At 47.3% G+C, this 19915-nt stretch overlaps 1 protein-coding gene across 1 annotated transcript in view; it reads left to right on the top strand.

The window, feature by feature from the left end:
- The first annotated feature begins 6077 nt into the window (after window positions 1-6077).
- Window positions 6078-19915, top strand: part of pou6f2 (POU class 6 homeobox 2) — a 156285-nt gene continuing 142447 nt past the window's right edge. The window contains exons 1-2 of the mRNA XM_077244354.1: window positions 6078-6660; window positions 15104-15228. The gene's annotated coding sequence lies outside the window, so the exon portion shown is untranslated. The remainder of the gene's footprint in view (window positions 6661-15103; window positions 15229-19915) is intronic.

Raw genomic sequence — 19915 nt, 5'->3', positions numbered from 1 at the left:
AACCAAGCCACCCCCACTGGACTCTCATACATGGACCAACCTCGTCCTGAAGGCAGGGGTAGTGGTATTGCTGTCATCTATAGACAAACCCTCAAGCTTCGCCCTCTCCCCATCCCATCTGTTCCCTCTTTTGAACACCTCTCATTTAAGCTCTTAGGCCCCACTCCTCTGACTATTTCAACAATTTATCGCCCTCCCAAACCCAATCCTTCCTTCCTGTCAGATTTTTCAGAATTTATAACTCAACTCTGTACAACTTCATTAACCATATTACTTGTAGGTGACTTCAATTTCCATATCGATTCTTCCACCTCCAAACCCGCCACGGATTTCTTGGACATCATACACAGTTTTAACTTCATACAACATGTCAATTTCCCCATCCACACCCGTGGACACACTTTGGACTTGGTCTGCTCTACTGGACTTAATACTGACACTCTCACACACACAGATCTGGCCATATCTGATCATCTCGCCATAACATTTCACATCAATCTCCCCAGCCCTCACTTCAACCAGACACGCACCATATCTTACCGAAATCTAAAGTCCCTCTGTCTCACCTCTTTTTCCTCCCATATTGCAAACACAATTTCCATATCCAGCATCCCTGAAAATTCAACCACCGCTGACCTAGTAGTTCACTACAACCGTACACTCACATCGAGCCTAAATACTCTCGCACCAGTAAAAACTGCAATAGTTACATTTGCCCGCTCTGCTCCCTGGTTCACTCCTGAACTGCACAAACTCAAAAAAGAGCGCAGACAACTGGAACGCCTACATAAGAAAACTGGACTCACTGTACACCTTCAAGCCTACAAGGATCACAGCCATCATTATAGATCAGCGCTCACATCAGCCCGAACAGCTTTTTATTCTGGGATCATTCACTCTCGATCCACCAACCCCCGGACTCTGTTTGCCACAGTTAATAAATTTCTCAAACCCATTGACAATATCACTCATTCATTCACCATGGACAAATGCAATAATTTCATCGACTTCTTTAAATACAAAATTGACAGCATTCACCAAGAACTCTCTGCGAACATTTCTCCTAGTATAGATCACCAATCTACCTCATCCTTTCCATTTCACATCATTCTCCCCTCTCTATCAGTCATTACAGAAACCGATCTTATTAGCCACTTCAACAAAATCCACCCCACAACCTGCCCACTGGACCCCATTCCTTCTGCACTGGTCAAGCATTGCCTCCCCGTCCTCAGCCCACTCATCATGGCTATCATCAACTCCTCTCTCACCTCTGGAACAGTTCCTTCTTCCTTCAAAGTTGCAGCCATCACACCAACACTTAAAAAACCTGGACGGGATCCTGACAACCCCAACAACTTCCGCCCCATCTCTAACCTACCTTTCCTGTCTAAAATCCTGGAACGCTCGGCCGCCTCTCAACTAAAACATCATCTCCTTTCCAATCAGCTCTACGAAACCTTTCAGTCTGGATTCCGCACTCATCACTCTACTGAAACTACATTACTCAAAGTAACAAATGACCTCCTGCTCGCCTCTGACTCTGGTTCCCTCTCCATTCTCCTCCTACTTGACCTCTCTGCCGCCTTCGACACCATTGACCACTCCATCCACTTACAACGCCTACAACATCTTGGAATTTCTGGCTCAGCTCTCTCCTGGTTCATCTCCTACCTTACCGACCGATCTCAATTCATATCCATCAACAACTGTACGTCTCACACCATACCTGTCAATCACGGAGTCCCTCAAGGCTCGGTGTTAGGTCCCCTTCTGTTTATCCTGTATATGCTTCCCCTTGGACTTATCATTCATAATCATGGATTAAAATTCCATAGTTATGCTGACGACACACAACTATACCTCAGCACCAAATCCATCACTTCTGCCACAGTATCAACCATCACAACCTGCCTCTCTGCAATAAAATCCTGGATGAACGCCAACTTCCTAAAACTCAATTACAATAAATCGGAAATTATCGTCATCGGTCCCAAATCACTCCTCCCCTCCTCCGAAGACTTCACTCTCTCCATCGATGGCCATACAGTTACCACCTCTCCCCAGATCCGAAATCTTGGTTTCATTTTTGACCCCACACTCACATTTAAGCCCCATATCCATCATATCACCAAAACTGCCTTTTTCCACCTACGAAATATTGCTCGTCTACGCCCTATCCTCTCCATATCTGCTGCAGAAACTCTCATCCATACATTCATTACATCAAGACTCGACTACTGCAATAGTCTCCTATATGGCCTCCCATCCTCTGATATAAAAAAACTGCAATACGTTCAAAATTCCGCTGCTCGCCTCCTCACCCACACTAGCTCCAGAGACCACATCACCCCTGTTCTTCAACAGCTTCATTGGCTCCCTGTACAACAGCGCATCCATTACAAAGTTCTGCTCATCACTTACAAAGCCCTCAATAACTTGGCACCTCCATATCTCACAAACCTCTTACAGCATCACCGCCCCTCCCGACGCCTCCGCTCTGCCGACTTGGGCCTTCTCAAACCCATCACCAAATCAATGCACCGAACTTTGGGGGATCGAGCATTCGCCATCGCTGCCCCCACTCTTTGGAACTCACTCCCTATCCACATTAGAAACTCAGATTCACTGACCACCTACAAAAAACTGCTCAAAACCCACCTGTTTCAGCTTGCCTACAACCTATAATAACACTCTCATCATTTTTTGTTTGTTTCACTTGTAAAGCGTCTTTGAGTTCCTTGGAAAGCGCTATATAAGACTTATGCATTATTATTATTATTATTATAATGTGAGGGTTATGGTGAAGAAGCCAGGGGTGACCAAGGACCACAGGGAATTCTGGAGATTGTATCAGGTGGAATCACAACTACTCTTGGTGTTGGTGAATAGATAGGTGAAGAAGAGAGGTTAGAAGAGTTACCTGCCCGGGGCCCATAGGTCTTCCATCCAGTGCAGTAACTGTCAGAGGGGTAGTGAGCGAGTCAGAGGAGATCTGGAGACTCCTTGCAAGAGATAATTCCATAAAGTTCCTGGCTGCACCTGAATCCACCAATGCCTTGAGTTGATGCTTATGATTTCCCCAAGCGAGTGTGATGAGGAGAAAAAATCCTGAATTGGAAGGTGGGGCAATGCAAGTGACTCCCGTTACAGTCCTTCCAAGCCTGAACGGGGCCGAGCGTTTCCCGAGAGCTCTGGGCAGGCAGAACGGAAATGTCCTGGCAGTCCACAGTCTAGGCAACAACGCTCCCTTATGCAGCAGTCACGTTCTGATGGAGAGATCCGGGTACCTCCTAACTGGGTTCTGGAAATCCTTGAGACGGAGGTAAGTTCTCTGTGGAAACTGAACTACATTTACATTTTACATTTAGTCATTTAGCAGACGCTTTTATCCAAAGCGACTTACAACTGAGAACTAAAGTAAGCTATTCATCGTGAAGAGGGAAGAACAACGCAAGAAGTGCTCAAAATACAAAGTTCAGGCATTGCTCAGAGTAGCAAAAGCCAGACAAGGGAAGATTTAAAAGAACTGACAGGAGGTTTGAAAACAAACGGGGGAATCAATTTTTTCTCCCTCAGACGATTATCCAGCAGGACCGCCAGGTCAATGAGGGTCTCTAGATCATAGGTAGGTTCTCGTGTTGCAAGTTCGTCTTTGAGTGCCCCAGAAAGACTGTTCTGGAAGCACACCATGAGAGACTCATTATTCCAGCTACTTCCTGCTTCAAAGGTGCGATAATTGATGGAATAGTCTGCAGCACTGCGACTACCCTGCTGGAGGGACAGCAGTCGTTTAGACGCCTCTCTGCCACTGATGGAATGATCAAAGACCCGTTTGAACTCCTCTTCGAATGCAGAATAACTTGAGCAGAAAGGACTCTGGGCCTTCCAAACAGCTGTTGCCCAGGAGAGGACCTTACCAGAAAGGAGAGTGATGACATATGCAATCTTGGCCCTGTCTGAAGGGAAGGATGATGGCTGTAGCTCAAATGTGAGGGAGCACTGAGTGAGGAATCCACAACAAGCACTGGGATCTCCTGAGAATCGTTGTGGTTGAGGTAGATGAGGTTCTACAAGGGGAGCTGACATTTGAGGGCCCGGAAATGGTACAGAAGAAGCAGCTTGGGTAGAAGACAGACGATCGAAAATCTGATGGACAGAGGTCAAGACATCAGACAGTAATTGTGAATGCTTAGCCATCAAGGCCTCCTGTTGGACTAGTACCGCTTCATGACGTTGAACTGAGGACTCATGCTTAGCCAGGGAAGTGAAGAGCTCTTGTGTGCTGGGCGTCTCTGGGTCCATGTTTGGCTGGTGTTTCTGTCAGAGCCCGGGCTTGAACTCTTGTCCCCGGTATGAGATACTGACTCTCAATAGAAAGACGCACTAAGGAGAACTTGAGATGCAGAAAGTCTTTTAATTAAAGTTCAAGGAATAGTTTACAGCTGGAGCAAAAAACAGCAAAAACACAAAAACACAACCAGTCCACAAGGGCATTCCAAAAAATATTCCAAAGATTTCAAAAAGTCTTAAAGCTAAAACTCCAGAGGAGAGAGTCCACAAGAAAATAAAACTGAAAAGGAAACATTCCACTGGCAAAAGAAAATACAAAGTCTCAGAGTTAGAGAACACTCACTCAGGCAACTGGCTTCAGAACAACTATACACTAAGCAAAGAAGCTATGAGACAGAGTCATTTAAATACATACGGCAGAACGAGACACGTGAACCTACTGTAATAACATTAATTACAAGCTGAGAAAGCTGGGCATGAGGGCACCATGAGGACCTGTAGAGGCTAAAACACAACCTGACAAGCAAAATGCTGACATAATACATACATTGGAAATTCTAAATCCTCTTGATATTTATAGTAGATGCTTGTTTTGGCAATATCTCTGGATACATGATATCGTGGTCTATTGGCGCAACCCGGCATGGGGGTTTAATGCACATATTTCACATCTATAGTGTGAGCAGTCAAGTCGCAGCTCGACGTTCGGAACGTCTAGTGTGAGCACATAAAACGCAAGCATTGGCTTTACATTGCATGAGATCTATTTGTTCAGTGAGAGTAGGTAACCTTGCTGAAATCGCACAGAAATCACACAGTGTATGCCCGCCTTAAAGGAACACTCCACTTTATTTGGAAAAGGGCTCAATTTCCAACTCCCCTAGAGTTAAACAGTTGTGTTTTACCATTTTTAAATCCATTCAGCCGATCTACGGGTCTGGCGGTAGCACTTTTAGCATAGCTTAGCATAAATCAATGAATCTGATTAGACAGTTAGCATCTCTCTCAAAAAAATGACCAAAGGGTTTCGATATTTCTCCTATTTAAACCTTGACTCTTCTGTAGTTACATAGTGTACTAAGACCGACGGATAATGAAAAGTTGCGATTTTCTAGGCCGATATGCCTAGAACTATACTCTCATTCCTGCGTAATAATCAAGGAATTTTGCTGCCGTATCATGGGTGCAGCAGGCGCAATAATATTACGCAGTGCTTGAAAATTAGGTAACTAGGTAACTTCCAACATGACCGGCACTAAGTTTGTGTAATTGCAGTTAATATCATTGCACACGGTGTCATACACACAGACACAAAAGACTGTAACACACATGACACTACAATAATGCAATAAACATCCATTTAACAACATAAGATGTAACATAGAACCCTAATGTAATAACAAAACTAAGAAACATAATAAAATGAAAAACCATCAAATGTGAAGTGTCACACACGGAATGTTTATGACTTTTCACTGTAAATTATAAGATTATTTGTTCTTTTTACTTCAAAAGTGGTACATTTAATAGTATTTTATTATAAAATTTCACAAAATGTAAGTTTAGATCTATTAAAAAATTTCTATGTGTATAATGCAGGAAATTACTGTTAACCAATTAACTGTTTTTTACTGTCGCTGTCACGTTTTAGTCCAATGATGATGAAGAAGATTCAGGTAGAAGCGTGTTTATTAAAACAAAGTAAACTCAGTTAATCCACATAGATGTGAGACAGCATACCATGCACAAACAATAACGGACAATGACTGAAAGTAACAGAGGAACTTAAATACCTTCAATGGCAGGATGGAAAAGGCTGATGTCCAGAGCACAGGCAGTACAAAAGGCCCACGGCGGAATCGATGGTGGGAGGAGCCAAGGCAGAGTAAGCATCCCGACGACCAACGATGTAGCCAAGAGGTCTGGAGATGCTGGTGGAGCTGAGAGACTGAAGACCGGTTGACAACGGAGGTCCTGGAGGGCAGTGCGGAGCCGCAGCGACGAGTTGCCGAGGCATAACCTGGGTGCCAGAGGATCGAGGCGGAGGTGGTGCAACCGAGGACCCTGGTGAAGCCACAGAGAAATCAGAGCCAGACGGAGCTGAATGGGTGAAAAGCCGAAGTGCAGCAGAAGGCTCTAAAGTCCGCCGGGTGAGTGAAACCAAGGTGGAGGCGCGGGACAGGGAAGCATGGCAAAGCAGAGGGGACGATAATCCAGGGTGGCGCAGAGAGAGGGAGGAGCCAAGGTGGAGTCGACTGCTCAACGGACAGAGTTGGAGCTACGGGCCTGGAGGTCTGAGATGGAACACAGGAGTTGACACAACTTGGCTGTGCTGGCGAGCTATAAGTCCATGGCGGATCAGAGCAGGTAAGACCCAGTGAAGGATCCGAGGAACTGAAGGGCGCCAGCAAAGGTGGGGCAGAGTGACCAAATAGTCTGGGCAGAGGAGGTGGGAGAGGGAGGTAGGGTGGGTGTATTATCCGTAGTTGTAAAATGTGTTTAAGCTGGGCAAGACCAGTGGTGAAAAAGTCTCTGAGATCGGTAGGACTGAGGGGATGAAGGCTCAGGACTGGGTGGAATCAACGGAGGGAGGCTGTTTTCCTCTTCCAGCTCTTCTCTATCTCCCACCGGCTCGTATGTAGAAGTTGGCAGACACAACTGGTCAGACTGGGCGGCTGCTTTCGGCTCCAGGACAGACGTGGCCTTACGCTCCAGCTCAGTGTTGGGCATGTGCGTTGCCTCAGGTCCGTGGCGGGCATCAGCTTGGTCTCCAGCTCTACGTTGGGCTCAGTCTCATTTCCTGCCGTGGGTGAATAATCTGGCTCTGCAGTGGCCATTAACGCTGACATCAGCTGAGGGTTAGCGCACTGCAGACATTGGAGGATCGCCTCTCTCCAGGCTCCTCCTTCCATGTCTGGTAGATTTAGGGGACTATAATAATATAGAGTCCAAGTCCAATAATGAGACTGTAGTGTCTCATCGTTAAAGTTTGTTCTTGCAGCCAGTTGACAAAATCTGGCGGAGTACTCCAAGATAGAGCGGTTCTCTCAGGCGAGTTTAATAAACTGGGCTGCAATATCCATTTTCTTACTCGATTTGAGGGTCCGTTATTCTGTCACGTTTTAGTCCAATGATGACGAAGATGATACAGGTAGAACCGTGTTTATTAAAACAAAGGAAACTCAGTTCTCTTACGAGAGGTTCTCTCGTATTGCGTAAGTTTAGCTTACACTAGGGGAAAGATTCATCTTTTCGAGATATTGAAGCCAAAAATTATCCTTAATTTTGTATCCATTGTCAGCAGTGCAGCAGCTAGCAGACCTAGAGCAGGCTAGGCTGGCGTGCTCATAGGCTGCCCTGCGGGAATTGCAGCAGCCTACCACTGAGCCCGACGTGACGTCACGTCCAATGAAGGGCGCTCGCGCCTTCACAGCGTCCTAGCCCGCCAATATGGGCATGGCTTAGCGTATATAAGCAGGGCTCGTAGGCTGTTTTCTCTGATTTTCATCTCTACAGCGAGCTCTCCGCATCGCTGGATCTAGAGAGAAGCCGCCGCCGTCGAAAGAGCAACTAGCCAGCTTAGGACAGCGCCTGAAGAAGCCGGCCGTCTTCGCCACCTTCAGCCGTCCGTGCGAGCTACGCTATCCGGCGACGTATCCTTTTTATTCAAAAATTCACTCTAAAAGAGCAGCGAGCTCTTTTTCAAGATGCCTCGCACTTCCTGCGGCCTGTGTGGAGTCCCGCTCAGCGATGGAGACCGCCACCTTATCTGCGCTCTCTCCCTGGGCCAGGAACACGCAGCTCTCGCCCTCTCGTCAGGGGGATGCAAGCTCTGCGAAGCGCTTCCGATGATGACCCTGCGGGCTCGACTCGAAGTGTTAAACCCTTACACTCCGCCCCTTACAGGACCGCGCAAGAAGAAGCGCCGTTCTCTAAGGCCGCCGGAGCCTGTGGCCACCACGACGCGCTCGCCGGAACCCCTCTCTCGAGCCTCGCTCTCACCTTCTCCGCCTCTCCTCACAGACGCTGAGATGCCACCCACGATCCGCACTGCAGTCGCTTCTGATGATGTGGCCGAGGAACAGGCCACAAAGGACTGCTGTTCTATCATGGCTTCGGACAGCGAGGAGTGGCCGGGTTCGCTTCGCTCCTCCACCTCCTCGATCCAGGAATCAGGTCGGACCCGGGCTTGAGTGGACGCTGAGCTGATGCGCCTCCTATCTCAGGCTGTCGAACGACTCTGGCTCGAATGGTCGCCGCCGAAGGAGCCCGCACCGAACAGACTCGACTCGCTGCTTCCTTCAGAGTCGCCGCCGTCAAGCGCCCGCAGCCAGGGCCGCCCCGTTTCTGCCTGAACTCCACACGGAACTGGCTAAGTCGTGGAATGCACCCTTCTCCACGAGGCTTCAATTTGACCCAGAGAAATCTAAAAAAGTGTATAATATTTGGTTATCCGGCTCACGCCGATGGTGTTTTAAGTCTAGAGAAAGTGCCCACACCCCAGTGTTCACCCCTACACACAAGCACAACACATCCCGTGTCATTCACAGAGCCCACTCTCTTAAAGCAGGCAAAAGCCGCTCGAGTGTTGAATGTAAGAAATGTGCCCCGCTCTGTTACACGGCCCCTAAAGACTCATATCTGTCAGGTTATTAACGTAAGTCACGTTCCCGCCTACGCTCACGCTTACTAAAACATGCCTCTCCCAGAGCACCACCTGTGCATTTAAGTGTTGTTACAAAACGCAGGGCGATCATAAAACGCTCCCCATCCAAAATGATCGGGACGTCATATTTATGTGTAAGTCTCGTGCCCGCGCAGAAGGGCTCACGCTTACTAATAGGCACTTCGCCCAAGGGTCTGCTTGCGCATCACAAAGTGGTAAAGGTGCGCTCCCCATTCACGGCAATCGGGACGCCGCTTATGTATCAGCCTGTCACGGCTGTCAGCGAGCTGCCGCTCTCAAGCACCGAGGGCGCACGCGCCCACGCCTCCGGTTCAGGTTCTCGAGCCCGCAGAGCGCAGCGATCAGACCCCGGAGACCATTCGCCCCTTAGCTACACATATAAAAGCATGGGAGGCCATTCAAGGGGTTTCAGAATGGGTGCTGAGCACAATAAGGCAGGGCTATTCGCTACAGTTCATTTGCCGTCCTCCGCGCTTTCAAGCAATAGCGAAGCTGCTGTGTAAAGGGACCACGGAATTGGTACCGCCTTCTCTGAGCGAGTCTGGCTTTTACAGCCGCTATTTTCTCGTATCCAAGAAGGACGGAGCCCTCAGACCCATCTTAGATCCGAGACATTTGAACAAAGTGCTTATGAAAAGACCGTTCAAAATGCTTACGACCAGGTCAATCCTCGCGTTCGCCCGAGGGACTGGTTTATCTCTCTCGATCTGAAAGATGCCTATTTCCAGATTCAGATAATACAGGCCATTCTTGAAATTCGCCTTCGACGGTCAGGTATATCAATACACCGTCCTGCCGTTCGGCCTGTCTCTAGCACCCCGTACATTTACGAAGTGCATGGATGCGGCTCTCGCCCTCTTGAGAAATCAGGGTTTGCGAATCATGAACTATCTGGACGACTGGCTGATTTTGGCGCAATCAGAGATAGAACTGCTATCTCACAGAACTGTGCTCCTCAGTCACCTGGAAAGCTTGGGTCTCACTGTCAACTGGACCAAGTGCTCATTACTGCCCAGTCAGTCAATTTCCTTCCTAGGAATAGAACTGGACTCTGTGGCCATGACGGTTCGTTTATCGACACAGCGCGCGCTCCGTGTTTTGACATCTAGCCGCGTCTTTTCAGAAGGGCAGCTTCGTTCCTCTGGAGACATTTCAGAGGATGCTGGGCTGTATGGCCTCAGCTGCTGCAGTGCTTCAGCTGGGCTTACTGCGTATTCGCCCGCTTCAATGCTGGCTGAACGCTCGAGTGTCTCACCGAGCTTGGGCCTCTGGCTGCGAACAAATCAGAGTGACTCAGACCTGCATCGCGGCTCAGCAGCCCTGGTAAGCAGCCGACTGGTATCAGCGGGGTGTGATGATGGGAGCTGTCTCATATCGAAAGGTCATCTCGACAGATGCGTCCAACTCCGGTTGGGGCGCTCTCTTCGAGGGCAGACCGGTCTTTGGCCAGTGGTCAGACCAGGAGAAGCTCCTTCAGATAAACTGTCTGGAAATGATAGCGGTCGAGAATGCGCTGAAGCGCTTCCTCCCGTTCATACAGGACCACCATGTTTTAGTCCGTTCAGACAACATGTCAGTGGTGTCATACGTGAACCGTCAGGGTGGCGTCAGATCCAGGAACCTCTGCGATCTGACAAAGTGCCTCCTCACATGGTCTCAGCATCACCTGCGCTCGCTGAGAGCTGCACATGTGCCAGTCCACCTGAACGACGGCGCAGACAAACTATCCAGGGACAACGTTCCCCCAGGGGAATGGTCCCTGCACCCCCAAACAGTCCAGGAATTATGGCGCCTATTCGGCAAAGCGGAAGTCGACCTATTTGCGTCGACAGACAACGCTCACTGCCCGATGTTCTTTTCAAAAAGCGAGGACGCGCTGGCCCAAATCTGGCCCAGCTGCCCGGTGTATGCTTTCCCTCCGATCTCTCTGTTACCACAGGTAATCAAGAGGATCAGGGAAACGCGCCACTCGGTGCTCCTCATAGCCCCGCGCTGGGAAAATCAGATTTTGTCACAAACAGCCCCGTGGCCGATTCCGGTGAGAACGGATCTCCTCTCTCAAGCTCGCGGCTCGATTTGGCATCCCCATCCAGAGCGATGGTCTCTGCACGCATGGTTAATCAACGGGTATCGGATGCCATGCCAGAAGGAGTGATGAACACGATTACGCAGTCTAGAGTTCCTTCTACTAGAAAGCTTTATGCGTCTAAATGGTCTGTGTTCTCTAAATGGTGCACAGACCAAAACCTGGACCCATGGACATGTGGGGTTTCGCGGCTGCTCAGTTTCCTACAAGAGCTGTTGGATAAGGGAAGGTCCCCATCCACGCTTAAAGTCTACGTGGCGGCCGTTGCAGCGTTCGCAGAGTCGACGCGCGGCCGGTCACTAGGGAAAGACGAGCTTGTCATCCGCTTCCTTAGAGGACCCAGAAGGATGAACCCTCCGCGCCCCCCGTCGGTTCCTATGTGGGATCTTTCGTTGGTCCTCGAGGCCCTGAAAGCGTTTCCCTTTGAACCACTAGATTCCGTGGAATTAAAGTACCTGTCACTCAAAACTGTTTTTCTGACAGCTCTGTCATCAGTAAAACGTGGGGGGGACTTACACGCGCTGTCTATCAGCGCTGCGTGTCTTGAGTTCGGACCAAATGACTCAAAAGTCATCCTCAAACCTAGACACGGCTTTGTTCCTAAAGTAATTGGCACTCCTTTCAGAGAGCAGGCCATTTCTCTATCGGGAAACGACTTTAAGCTCCTCTGCCCAGTCAGGGCGCTGATGGTTTACACTGCGTGCTCTGCACCTTTCGGGCGCTCGGAGCAGCTTTTCGTTTCATTTGGTGGGCGCACCAAGGGTCTCGCCGCCTCGAAACAAAGCTTATCCAGATGGATTGTGGATTATAGCAGCCGCTTATGCGTCGAAAGGTCTGCAATGCCCCTCGGGCATCAGGGCTCATTCCACTAGAGGCATGGCCTCGTCGTGGGCATGGTCCAGCGGAATTTCTATTCACGACATATGTGTGGTGGCGGGCTGGGCCTCCCCGTCCACCTTTGTCAGGTTTTATAACCTAGAAGTTCCCGCTCTGCAGGCGAGACTTCTATCAGTTTAAGTGAGATGTACGTTTTGTCCAGATATGTTCGTGCGTAGGCTACTCTCACGTGTCCTAGCTCTTCTGGTTGAGCTGCACTATGGGTATGTGCTATATGCTTATGCAGACCGGTGGAGCCGCTCTGTATTCCCTATGAGTGCTTATGTACAAGTGCTGGCCCGCGTTGCTGGCCGCCTTATTTTTCCCACTTATCTGGGTTCCCTGGGAAGCCTGGGACTTATGAGTGGATGCTTGCCGCGCACGGCGTTGACAAAGGGTTCCCGTAGCGTAAGCTAAACTTACGCAATACGAGAGAACCTCTCGTAAGAGAACGTATCGGTTACCTAACGTAACCTCGGTAACCAGGGTTCTAGCAGAGGGAACGAGTATTGCGTAACCTGCCGTGCTCGCGCCACAAGCGTTTTTCGCTTCAGTCGATGAAAACCAGAGAAAACAGCCTACGAGCCCTGCTTATATACGCTAAGCCACGGCCATATTGGTGGGCTAGGACGCTGTGAAGGCGCGAGCGCGAAGCCGGCTGCTGCAGTTCCCGCAGGGCAGCCTATGAGCACGCTAGTCAGCCTGCTCTAGGTCTGCTAGCTGCTGTACTGCGTTGACAATGGATACAAAATTAAGGATAATTTTTGGCTTCAATATCTCGAAAAGATAAATCTTTCCCATTGCGTAAGCTAAACTTACGCAATACTCGTTCCCTTTTCTAGAGAGAACCGAGGTTACGTTAGGTAACCGATACGTTAATCCACATAGATGTGAGACAGCGTGCCATGCACAAACAACAAACACTAACAGACAATGACTGAAAGGAACAGAGCAACTTAAATACACAAGGTGACGAGCTCAAATATTAACAGTTGAGCTCTAATTAGGAACATAATGAATCATCATGACAACTGATTAATGATGTGCAAACAGGAACAGACAGACAGCAACAAAGAGGAACATAATCAGAGTCCATAAAAATGAAACTAAAGCTAAAATGAATATAAGGGGCTTTCGCACCGGAGGAACCTTTTCATAGTTCTATAACTATTGGCCAAAGTACCCCGATTTTGGCGTGTTCGCACCGCAGGAACGATTTTAGTTCTAGGTACTCCTTTTGGAGGAACTAATTTAGCTCCTACTTCAGAGTAGGGTCTAAGCCAGCACTATAGGAACTATCCATGATGTTAGTTTACGCTGATTGGCTGAACGCACACGAAACACCAGTACCCGCCATTTTTAAAAAGCTCTGTAAACACACAGATTTTAGCCTATATATTTACTCCAGAAACTAACTCTACGAACATGGAAAACAGTGATAGATGGACCTCTTAAACTTTACGCTGAGGAGAAAATCCAACGCAACTTTGAGGGGACCAAGCGAAACATGATTATGTATTTCTGATCAGCTAGCAACATCAACCACACGGCATACGCTAATAACTTTTCATTACGGTTTACTTTTATGTATAGCAGTTTATGTATATAATCTAATGACTATTAGACAGGACTGTTAGACAGATCGTAAACTAATGAACATGGAGAATGCAAGCACAGTGTGTGACTCTAGCTGGCATTCTCAGCGCCATCAAAATAAAAATCACAACAACAAGCCCGGCTTACGTCACTTCAGGGTTCCTACTGCTGGTGTGAATGCAACCAGGAAAATATTCTAGGGGAACCATTAGTTCTCAGGCAACCACCCTGGTGTCTAGTTCCTAGAACTAAGTTAATAGAACTACCTGGTGCAAAAGCCCCAATAACGGTGACAGTTGCATTTTTTTGTCTTTTACAATTAAAATTACAACCGTGTTTACAGTGTGTGCAATTGAAAGTCTCTGTAAAGTCAAAATTAAGTATGTGTTCTGAGTATGTCACACCACAGAAAAATGTGTTAATAGCCACCCAGACAAATTTGAATGATAAAAAAAGCTGGCAAGTACATAAAATAAGCTATCAAAATCTTGAAAAAATTAGCAGTAGTCTCTGCTCTTCACGCCCACCCCCACTCGCGGGAAGCACTCACTAGTTGTCGGTGCGACGGGAGGATGAAGGCCGAGGCGGTAGATAGCCGGTTCGGCCCCATTCACCAGTAACAGCGGATTATCAGTGAATCCCAGTTGTCTCCGACGAAAGTTTATAAAACTATCCCGTGTAAAATGATCACTACAGAGGCGGGTGTTTGCGGTGATCCTCAGCTCTCCATCAAGGTGGAAAAATAATTCCACCTCTTCTTGATGTGATCGTTTTTCAGAAATATAAATAAGGACACCGATCTGTTATCCGATCACTACCGCATCCAGGTAGTACGCATTTCCGTGACGAACGCATAGCTAGTTTGTAAACTGTAGGCTTTAGTAAATAATAATACTGACAGTAACTCGCGATTGAGCAGCAAACCTATGTAAATGTGCTCTATTTATATTGTTAGGGGAGGGGCCAGCCTCAGTGGTTTCAGTGCGTCATCAAGTAGGGGCGTGTCCAGGGCTCCAGTGCGTCATCAAGACCCCGTTTTAGCCCCGCCCAAAAAATCCGGATCACAGCAATGGTGAAAAACTGTTTAACTGTCTAACTCCACAATTGAGTACTTCCCAGTTGACAGTCTTTGTAATATGTTTTAGCAATACATTTCTAACATTTATAGAAGTTGCCTTTATTTTAGAATTGCCTTTACAGGGACTTTAAATGTTTACAACTCAGTTTTTTGTGTTTTAGTGTTGATTATTTAACAAAATAAATAGCATTAGAAATTGAATTAGGACTTGTTAATTTTGTTAATTAATTACACTAATGCAGTACCTAACAGGGTTCATATTTATATGATATACTGTATATCCAAAACAAATAGATATCGAATCGATACATGAAATCTTTTAATGCCCAGCCCAAATAGTGTCTTGCATAGTTCCCAGGACAGCAGACCTTACCAATAAGTAATGTCCATGCAACTGTGAGTATTCATACACTCTGATATCTGTTGTTCACTATACATGCTGGGCAGAAGATGCTGGAAATTCAAGCTATTAAAAACTATTTGTCAGTGTCAGACAACAGACTGGCCCTGAGACCTGTCCTGCCGTCAGCCAATGAGAATCCAGACAATGGTACCATCAGTGACCGACCAAAGAAGCATGCTGATGAAGACCTTTGAGTAGATGCTTCTTATGTGAGTATTTGGACTTTCTCTTATTAATCTCTCTCACTAACACATGTGAATTCCACTTCCTCCCGCTAGCTTCTCTGTATTCTCTGTCTCTTTCACCCCCTTGAACGCTATCTTTCTGTGCTCAGGTCATAATACAGAGGGCAGATTAGCTCCTGCAGGCTTTGATGCACCATAAGGTCAGCTCTGAGATCGATGTAGCAAAAGAAAAAAAATAACAAGTGAAAAAAAACCCCACATGCACACAACTCACCCGTCTGAACAATCAATGACTCTTTATATATATCTGAGGGGGGCCTGATAGTGTCTGAAGCATCAGAGCTTTCTCAAGCACTCATCTTTGGTAGGCTGACACATTTTCTCACTGTTCTCTGATCCTAGTCAATTAAGTAGATTCATCTGAGCAGCATCACAAAGACACCGGCTGTTGCTTTGACAAATGCACCATAAATTCAGCCATGCATCAATTTTCCTGGAAGTAAAAATCAATTAGGGTTCATTCTACATAAATATTACAATTGTATGAATGTAACAAGATTGAGTGCACTTATGTAAATTAATTGATTTTAAATATTATGTAAGATATAGATGGAGGAATACAAGGACTTCATCATCTTTGTCATTATAGGCATATCTGCCCGCTATTAGAAAAACAGATTTAGTTGAAAATGTGGTTTCTGTCGAAAAAAAAAAAACAGGATTTTTTTGAGGATTTGCAGAGATTCTAATATGGTAGTTTTGTATTTGTGTGATGACATATTTGTTTTTTGTTTCTTTTATTTTTGAACAACAACCTTCCTAGAGACTACGGCTAAAAATTTGCCAATTGGCTAAATCTAACTTTTTAAAAATGATTTTGTGTATTGCCCCTGATTAAATAAATCAATAAAAAAGTTAATCCTTTAACTGGTATGAAAGCAATGTACTAACGATAAAGATTATTAATCTTTAGTGTCCCACTTTTTATTATGAAAGTCAGAAAAGTAGCTTTATTATAAATTAATAATTTAATATTAATTAATGGCTGCAACTAATGATTATTTTGATAACCAATTAATCTCTTGGTTATTTCTTTGATGTATGAAATTAATTTAAAATGAATCATTTTAATGAAAAAAGTAAATTTTAATTGATTATTTAAAAAGTGTTATTCCTCCAAACAATGTGCAATTTGATAGTGAATTAATCTATGTACAAAATAGGCTATGCAATACAGTGCGCAAAAAACAAAATAAAAAATTGTAATAAGCAAAAACAAAAGCACAAATGTTCTTTTAAATACTGTTCCCTTTCAAGGGAACTCGAGCTGCGTTTGAGACGCGGTGGGAACGCTCTGCGTGATTACGTCGTGAAGCACGTGTAAAATCAGTCCAATGGAAGCCCGCTACGACATAGGTGACGTCATAGACCAGGAAACTATAAAGCAACCCTGAAATCAGACCGCGATAGCTTCTGCACCTTCAGCAAGCGCTCTCTGTATATCTGTCCTTGTCTATTTATTGTTGTATGTCAAGCCCCTTATATATATATATATATATCACTATGGCGAGCAAGCAAAGTTATAAACCTTGTGTTGTGCCCTGCCCTCGTTATATCACGGGTGGGGACACACATCCTATGTGTATTGCTTGTTTGGGAGTGGAGCATGCCCAGTCAGTCCTCGAGGGGGCTGACTGTGAGCATTGCTTTAGTTTGTCTATGAAAACTCTCCGCTCTCGCCGAGCGTTCTTTGAGGAGGACGGTTCGGTTCGCGCTCCCCGAGGTGCGGGTCCCGCTGCTGCCGAGGCACAGCGTCGAATTTCATCTTGGGGTTCGCAGATGGATCTAGTAGCGGGGTTTGAGACGGGCCCCGCCCTTTCTCAGCCCTTACCTACTGAATTCGGTGTCTTTGCCCAGGAAGGAGCCCGCTCTGCGGCTTCTCCTTCCCAGGCTGAGGCACCAATATTACGGCTATCCAGTTCTGAGGATCCGGATGTCGGTAGTATGGGGGATATTGAGTGTTCGCCAGCTCATACCCCTGCTGATGAGGAGCTTATGGAGGTTTTATCTCGTGCTGTTACTAAATTAAATATTGAGTGGCCAGCCGATGATTTCGATGTTGAATCTAGAAAGAGTCTTTTAGATGAACGTTATTTACCATCTAGATCACGACCTCCTCGTCGGGAACTCCCGTATTTTCCCGATCTCCACGCCGAGGTTTCGAGATCGTGGATTAAACTGGCGTCTTTCAGAGTGCATAATCCACAAACTAAGAATTATAGTAAAGTTCAAGGGATTGATCATTATGGTTATTTGACTATGCCTCGTGCTGAAGACACACTAGCGAGCTATCTCTCCCCTGAGTCGTCTTCTTCTCTGAAAGCCCCGACGTTACCCACCAAACCATTAAAAAATACATCTTTGTTGGTGGGTAAAGCGTATTCGGCAGCAGGTCAGGCCGCAGCATGTTTGCACACTATGTCGATTCTCCAAGCGTACCAGGCTGACCTGCTGAAGGACATAGACGATAGTGAGGAAGTTAGTGCTGACGCAATTCGAGAATTGCGTTGCACGACAGATTTATCTCTCCGAGCCACCAAGGAGACGGCCAAGTCTGTTGGCCGCTCTATGGCAGCCATGGTGGCCACGGAACGCCATTTATGGTTAAATTTATCAGAAATAAAAGATAAAGATTGATCTGTTCTTCTGGACGCACCGCTGTCACCTACAAGTCTGTTCGGCGATGCTATAAATTGTGTCGTCGATAGGTTTCAAGAAAATAAGAAACAAGCGGCTGCGTTTCAGAGGTTTCTTCCTCGCCGGTCTATTGTCCCCGAGGCTGCTCGTAGTATAAAGTCTGAGCAGCCTCATCCGTCTACGAGCTCCGCTCACAGAGTTCAACAAAAACAGAGCGTCGCCGCTCGGGCACCTCCTCAATCTACGGTTCCTGAGTGGCGCTCGCAGCCCAGACCTGTTAGGGGTAGACAAGATCTGAGGACTGTTATCTCTAGGAGAGCTTGGGCTAAGAAGAAGTCCTGACGCCAAGGCTATCAGGCTTCTGAGGGTGGTCCCCTCCAGGGAGGAACGGTTCCGAGGAACCGTCCCTCCTTGGCACCCTCCGGGGGGCGACTCTCCGAGGAGAGCCGCAGTGCTGCCACTTCGGTTGTTCCCTGCCGGTTCGCCGCTTCAGGGCACCGAGGTGTCAGCGTCCCCGTGCAATCCTCTGAGGAGGGTTGTAGAACGGTCAGTTCGGTTGTTCCCTGCCGGTTCGCCGCTTCAGGGCGCCGAAACGATTGTTCAATCAAATCCAGAGGCCAGTCTCGAGAGACTGGTTCCCTTATCGGAATTTCTGGCAGCGTGGAAACTTCTGCCAAATATTTCTCTATGGGTCCTGCACATAATAGAAAAGGGTTACAGAATTCAGTTCGGTTCTCGTCCGCCCAGATTTCAAGGAGTCCTCCCCACGGTGGTGGACTCACAGCAGGCTCTGGTAATGGAGCAAGAAGTACTGACACTTCTTCGAAAGGGAGCTATAGAAAGGGTTTCTCCTCCCAGCAGAGAGTCAGGGTTTTACAGCCGTTACTTCATTGTTCCAAAGAAGGATGGAGGGCTGCGTCCTATTCTAGACCTGCGCCAGTTAAACAGCAGGGTTCAGAAACTCAAGTTCAGAATGCTTACACTCAAACAGATTGTATCACAAGTTCAGTCCGAGGACTGGTTTGTCACAATAGACTTGAAGGACGCGTACTTCCATGTATCTATCCATCCTCATCACAGGAGGTTCCTGAGGTTCGCTTTCGGGGGCGAAGCATACCAATATCGGGTTCTTCCATTTGGCCTAGGTTTATCTCCCCGCACTTTTACAAAATGCGTGGATGCAGCTCTGGCTCCGTTGAGACTCCAGGGCATCCGCGTATTAAATTACATCGACGATTGGTTGATTTTAGCTCAGTCAGAGCAGGTGGCGGTTCAGCATCGAGATGCTGTTCTGTCCCACATAAAGAGTTTGGGGTTGCGGCTAAACACCAAAAAGAGTGTGCTCCTCCCTGCTCAGAGGACCACTTTTCTAGGTGTAATTTGGGATTCGACCACAATGCAGGCACGCCTGTCTCCTGCTCGTATTTCTGCGATTCTCACAGCCGCAAAGAATGTGAAACTAGGCCAGTCACTCACTGTGAAACAGTTTCAGAGACTGTTGGGTCTCATGGCAGCTGCGTCCAACGTTATTACTTTTGGCCTTCTGTACATGAGACCCCTGCAGTGGTGGCTCAGGACCAAGGGGTTTTCTCCGAGGGGAAATCCGTTCCGCAAGATCAAGGTCACGCGGCTATGCCTTCGTGCCTTGGCCTTGTGGAAGAAACCTTGGTTCCTCGCCCAGGGCCCAGTGTTGGGGGCTCCTTGTCGACGCGTCACGCTTTCGACGGATGCTTCCTTCACAGGATGGGGGGCGGTCATGAGTGGCCGCTCGCCGCAAGGTCTGTGGCAGGACCATCAATGTTCCTGGCACATAAATCGTTTAGAGTTGATGGCGGTATTTCGAGCACTCAAATATTTCCTGCCAGACCTGAGAGGCCATCACGTGTTGGTCCGCACAGACAACACTTCGGTGGTCTCCTATATCAACCATCAGGGGGGTCTGAGGTCACGTCACCTTTGCAAATTGGCCCATCAGATCCTCCTATGGGCCCAGGGGAAGTTACTGTCGCTCAAG

This window comes from Siphateles boraxobius, unplaced genomic scaffold, assembly GCF_051911475.1.
Source record: "Siphateles boraxobius isolate OS27281-9 unplaced genomic scaffold, OSU_SipBor_1 26, whole genome shotgun sequence".
Classification (NCBI taxonomy): Eukaryota; Metazoa; Chordata; class Actinopteri; order Cypriniformes; family Leuciscidae; genus Siphateles; species Siphateles boraxobius.
The sequence above is the reverse complement of the archived record's forward strand: the minus strand, read 5'-3'. Positions and strand labels throughout refer to the sequence as shown.